The sequence below is a fragment of the Mchenga conophoros genome, linkage group LG3 (assembly GCF_057382185.1).
Source record: "Mchenga conophoros isolate Kocher_MC1m ecotype Shallow Benthic linkage group LG3, M_conophoros_male_GT1.1, whole genome shotgun sequence".
NCBI classification, from domain to species: domain Eukaryota; kingdom Metazoa; phylum Chordata; class Actinopteri; order Cichliformes; family Cichlidae; genus Mchenga; species Mchenga conophoros.
In genome coordinates, this window is record NC_140528.1 from 74,120,592 (window position 1) to 74,126,860 (window position 6,269).

A 6,269-nucleotide genomic window follows, 5' to 3' on the forward strand; every position below is an offset into this window, starting at 1 on the left:
TTTGCCGTTTCACTCAAAACTACAGAATTAAAACTGTGCTCCTCCGAGTACAGTCGGAGAATAAAAAAGCCCACAAGAGTATTTCCTGTCTCATTCCCCATGACCGGGCCACATATACTTAACATGTCTCACACTCATACAGTAAGACAAATGGTGGGGGTCTAGTAAGGAAGTTGGGGGAAGCAGACAACTCCACAGGAAGTCTTTTGTCTCTTCGAGGACTCTGGAAGGTAGCAAGGGCGTGTGAACCTTGAGGTGTGAAACAGCTGTGTACTGCCTTTTGTTCCTGGAGAAGGTATTTAACTGAGAACCATGCTAGGCTCAGGGAGACTCTGATCGTCTGTCCCGCGGTCATGCAGGGACTTCATCAAGCTTGCTTGTCTGTGTTTGGATTAAAGAATGTTAGCTACCGCTCACCGCTCGTCTGCAGGCTTTATTTAAATGGAAAACTTCCACAACAGGCAAAAAAAAAGCTTTTTGCTAAGAAAAAAAGATTTAGAGCAGAAGTTTTTTGCACTGCATTTTAAAATGAAAACATATGGCATTTATTTACAATTAAAGACACAGAGCAGGAGGTGTGTTACTGTTTTACATCCACAGACACACAAGAAAAGAAGCAGGCAACATTAGGTCAAGTTATGGCAATTTTATTTGTGTATTTCAGTACATGTATTTAGATTAGAGTTTTTAAAAAAACAAACGTCCCAAGAAGAAGGATGGGGTGAAAGAAAGGTGGAGAGAGGAGGAAGAAACTATTGATCTCCTCAAACTCGATGCTGCTGGGTCAGTTCTCTCTCAGCAGTCTGCTCCAGAATCCCCTCCTGTCCTCGGCTTGCTTTTCTTTTGCCTTCAGCTCTTTTAAGGTTTTGTTGAGCTGCTCCTCGGCATCTTTAAATTTTTGTTTCAGCTGCTGTTTGGCCAGTTTCACTTTGTGTTTGAGGAGCTCTTTAGCTTCCTTTTTGTGCTTTCCTATTTCTTTAAGTGCGTCTTTGCAGTCTTTCTTGGTCACCGCGGAGCCGGTCATTTCTTTCTTGAATGCCTTCACCTCAATTTTCTCTTCTGCAAGTTCTTCTTGCACTTTCATCAGTTCCTTCTTCATGTTTTGAGTGTAACTCTTTGTATCTTCAATTTCTTTCTTTGCTTCCTGTATTTTAATTTTCTCTTCCTCCAACACTTTTTGAGCTTCCAACAATTCTTTCTTCATATTTTCAATCTCATTTTCTGCCTCGTGTTTGCGTTTTTTCTCCTCTTCAAGTTGTTGCTTTACATGCAGTAATTCCTTCCCTAGTTTTTCAGCTTCAGCCATAACATTTGCAGCTTCTTGTGTTGCCAACTGCATTTTCCTTTTTCCCTCTTCAAAAGCTTCCTGCACCTCCTGTAATTCCTGTATCACATTTCCTGCCTCCTTCTTTGCAGTTTGATATTTATTTTTGGCTTCTTGTGCTGTGCTTTTCTCTTCCTCCAATGCTTTTTGAGCTTCCAACAGTTCTTTCTTCATGTTTTCATTCTCATTTTCTGCCTGTTGTTTTCTCATCTTCTCTCCTTTAAGTTTGAGACCCACATGCAGTAATTCCTGCAATATTACTTCAGTTTCAAACTTTGAATTTTTAGCTTCTTCTCTTGATTTTTCTGCCTCTTCTTTTAATTTGACATTTTCAGTCTGTATCATTTGAAATTCTTCTTGCAGGTTAATCAGCTGTACTGTATTGTATGGTGATCCTCTTCTCGTTCTCCCTCGATTCATTTTGGCCTTTTAAACAAAGGAACCAACGTATTGTAGAGGAGTGAAGTGAAGTTTTCAATGTTTTCTTCGTCAGCTGTCGTTTGTCCTGCACAGAGATGCTGCTGTAGATGTGTCTCTAGCTGTGTCTGGATACAATGAAACATGCTGTAACTAAGTGCTTGTGTTGCACAGTTCTATTAAACATTCCATTTCATGCATGCTCCGCCCACATGGTCAGGAATGTCAGGTGCTGCATCGCCAAATGCTGCTCTGTTGCCTAGCAATAACAGCTGTTTACTTTTTGGGGTCTGGTTCATTATTTAATAAAGAAAACATGTCCAAGTACTGGGTGCTGAGGCTCAGCGCATATTCTAGCCTGCTGCCTGGGTGGGCAGCTAGAAATCACTGGTGGGCAACATGAGTGAGGAGAAAACTGGAGCAGCCAAGCAGGGAGCTGCCGCTGTCCTATTGAAATATAAAGCGAATGTCCTCATATGTGGATCTCATTGTTCTCAGAAACCAAAATCAGGTAAAAAAATAAATAAAAATCACGTAATTCTTTGCTTTTACATTCATCAGGTCCCAATCAGCTCAAATAGCAAAGAGAAATTAAAAATTCTTGCCATGAAAGAGTTCGGGTCTTAGGAGGTTTAATATGAAGTGCTGTCAGAATTTTCCAATTAAGAAATGCATTCCCGCCCATGCACTGCTGGCTCTGTTGTGCTGGCTCTGGGTCCATTGTGTAACTGACACTACCAACATTAACAGGACGCTTACATTAGAGCCTCTTATTGCGTGTTTTGTTTGGGTTTCCAGCAATGCGCGGTATTACCAAAATTAGAGAGGGGATAGAGAGGAGATAGCCTAACATATGAAACAGGAAAAGACCGCTGTGTAATCAATTTATTTCAGTGGTAACTGTATCAGAATAGCTACTCGTATTTTGGATTTTAAGTACGATATGTGATATGTGGTGTATATAGGAATTTTGATTAAATAATAAGATATTTCCCCCACACACATAATGTGCAAACATTAAAAACAAGAGGAAAAAGAAAATCTAAGGCATAACAGAAATGCACCATTTAGCTTTTTAAGTGAGAGACAAATGAATGTATCACAATAGTATCTGACACTAATGCAAGTGTGTCATAAAACAACAGAAACGCACGCACACACAAACACCAAACAGCACTGAAGATACCCTGTGTATACAACAAAAACAGACTCAGTCACCGAGAGCGAGTTATGCATACTAATATCTGTCTGTCACAGCAAATACTTGCACTGTACGAGTAAATGATGTGTAACATAGTCAAGCTGCACTTTGTAGCCAGGCGCCCGACGTATTATAAAGGAAGTGACTGTCTCACTTTCTTGAGGTTTAAGTTTGCATTGGCCACCCTTCCACAGGTTTAAAGAGATGTGATATTCAGTAACCTTTGTGTGTGTCTGAGGCCTGCTGTGCTCCCACAGTGTGGTTAGCTGAAGCAGAAGGGAGACAACAGATAACCCATGTATTTTTTCACAGTTAATTGGGCCTCCTTTCAAATGACCGCAAACAAAGCAGCTGGAGTATCTGGTTTCAATTTGACATTTAGTGTCTGAGAGAGGGTGTAAAAGCTCTCCATCTATTACTTGACAGTAATAGACGGGGCTGACAGGACTGGAATATAGAGAGAGGATGGGCTATGATACATTTGTATTTGTCACAATGAGGAACTCAAAATGAATAAAACATTTTTCTTTTTCTTTTGAAATATGAGCCATGTGTGCTGCTTTAAACTGACTGGGGTAATGACAAGAATGAGCTTAACTATGGAGACTGAAGCAGTCACTTCTCCCACTGAAAACGCCACATCCAGATGAACAGAATCATCAGCATTAAGTGTAGTGCTCTGAGCGTCTTCACTTGTGTATTCATCTGGTTCCAGTTGAGAACTTGTCCCAGATTGTCCAGTCAAGCTACATAAAGACGGCAGGGAGTTCATTTTTAACTTTCCTCCATCTTTTCAGATCAGTGTTCGAGATCGTGCGAGTGTCATGGCTCCTTATATTCTGTTTGAGATTTCAGAGCTGGGATGTGTGATGTGCAGCCTCGTTTCCAACAAGCTGCACAGACTGTATCAACATCTGTCGGACAATTAAGAAAATGATGACTAGCATGTAGACAGCAGTGCACCTCGGGAAAAATGATTTAGGATAACTTTTTTTTTTCTTTACTACTCAAATGATGCCAGAGTGTTGACTATATATAGATCGTTGAAGCATACGTCTCCTGTGCCATCACTGAAAGAAAATCCTGAACAGATGGTTTGATGTAGTCAGTGAAAAACTGCACGTTTTCCTGCATTCATCTTTATGAAAAGGATTTCTTTGCATCTGGAAAATTGAACAAATAGAGCAGCAGTAAAGAAGAAGGCACTGAGGTCCCTGTTTTTGAGACAAGAGCAACAGATCATCAGCATAAAGTGAGACATTAGGCTGTAGTGGCTGGTTTGATGACCGAAATCTGCAAAAATCCATAAAATCACATTTTATCCAACACATAATGATGTTTTCTCCAGACTGTGAGGAAACACGTTATCTCCCAAGGAAAAAGTTATGTCCGGATAACCAGAATCAACTTTTTGAGATTTCCTTACCTGGATGATTGAGCATGCATCAACACACTTTATCAGAAACTACTTAGAAAGCTACTTTCGTGGCGATTGTGGCTCAAGAGTTGGGAGTTCGCCTTGTAATCGGAAGGTTGCCGGTTCGAGCCCCGGCTTGGACAGTCTCGGTCGTTGTGTCCTTGGGCAAGACACTTCACCCGTTGCCTACTGGTGGTGGTCAGAGGGCCCGGTGGCGCCAGTGTCCGGCAGCCTCGTCTCTGTCAGTGCGCCCCAGGGTGGCTGTGGCTACATTGTAGCTTGCCATCACCAGTGTGTGGATGTGTGTGTGAATGGGTGGATGACAGGTTGTGTAAAGCGCTTTGGGGTCCTTAGGGACTAGAAAAGCGCTATACAAATACAGACCATTTACCATTACTTTCAACTGCTCTCTTTTTCACAAGGGGTCACAGCACTACAGTTGATGGATCCACATGTTTGATTTGACAAAAAATTGACATCAAATGTCCTTCTTGACACGCACCATCCGGCTTCTATAAGCGGTTTTCTATGTTAACTGACTACTCAGAGCCTCATTCACCCAGTCACTCACATTCAAACAAGAACTTTTCTTCTTCATGTAAACCTAAGTGCCTTGTCTAGCATTCTCACACACACGCAGTCCAATGGATCCTCAGGGTTCAGTACCATATCCAAGGATACTCCAGGATGCAGACTGGAGAAGTTGGGGACCTAACTACAAACCTTCTGATTGGTAGATGAGCACTGAGTCTGCTTTTTAAAAATCTTTTGCTTTTATGAGAATAAGCGTGAGTGAAGCGTCTGGACATGATTGAGGGAGGCATGTAGAAATGAATGAAAATGGCTGTGAGGAAATAACCATAAAACCAAAGGGGGCGAGGTATTTGCCTGAGTGCATTAAAGAAATGGCTATTAATCACTGACATATTGATTCCTTTAATATCTTCATGCAGCCTAATGAATTATTGCTGAAATGGCCCAAGAGGTCAGCAGTTATCTTAAGATGTGGTTGATATTCAGAGGTATGAAGCTGTCTTTTGTGAATGAAGCTATGTGACGGTCTTCTTGTTACTGCTGGACATAAAACTTATGCTTAGCCATGACTAGGTATAAAATCAAAATCTTGAGCTTCTGTAGTGCTTGTCTTAGTATATAATGAGTTATAACAAGCAAACTGTTGGCAGAGACAAAAAAGAAAGAAAAGTGAGAAGAGTGGAGCTGATTGTGAGCAGTGTTGGTCAAGTTACTTGAAAAAAGTAATCAGTGACTAATTACTGATTACTTCCCCAAAGTAATCCCGTTACTTTACTGATTACTTATTTTCAAAAGTAATTAATTACTTAGTTACTTAGTTGCTTAGTTTTTAAAAACACGATTTACAACCTGAAGAGGTGATAAAGTGATAGATCTTTCAGCCCAATTCTACTTTTTCTGCATAATCCATCATACAAAATGTAATCAAATGGAAAAGTCTCTTTTTAAAACTTGTTTTATTAGTTTTAATCTTTTAACTTTATGCATCAAGCAAAAATTTAATTATATGCAACATTCTGACTTGAATAAATTAGTTTAACATTGAAACCTATTTTCTGCACATTCCAGCACATAAAATAAAATATTTTTTGTGTTTACACTCACTCTTTCAAATAGATGCAAGTAAAACACAGCAGAAAATAAATAAAGTCAAAGACTCAGCGGTCCTGTTGCTCTATTTTCACCTGTAAAGCAGGACAAGGGTAGGCGGAGGTTTACCCTGGTGCAGGTGTGCCGCGGTCAGTTGAAGAATCCGCGAGTTTCTCTGTGAATTTCCCATTACGTCGTTGCGCACGTTGCTTGGAAGTTTAGGGGTTTTTTTCGCTGTAAAAAAAGTTTTCTTCCCACGCACAATGGACGCTAATATTTTTGTCACT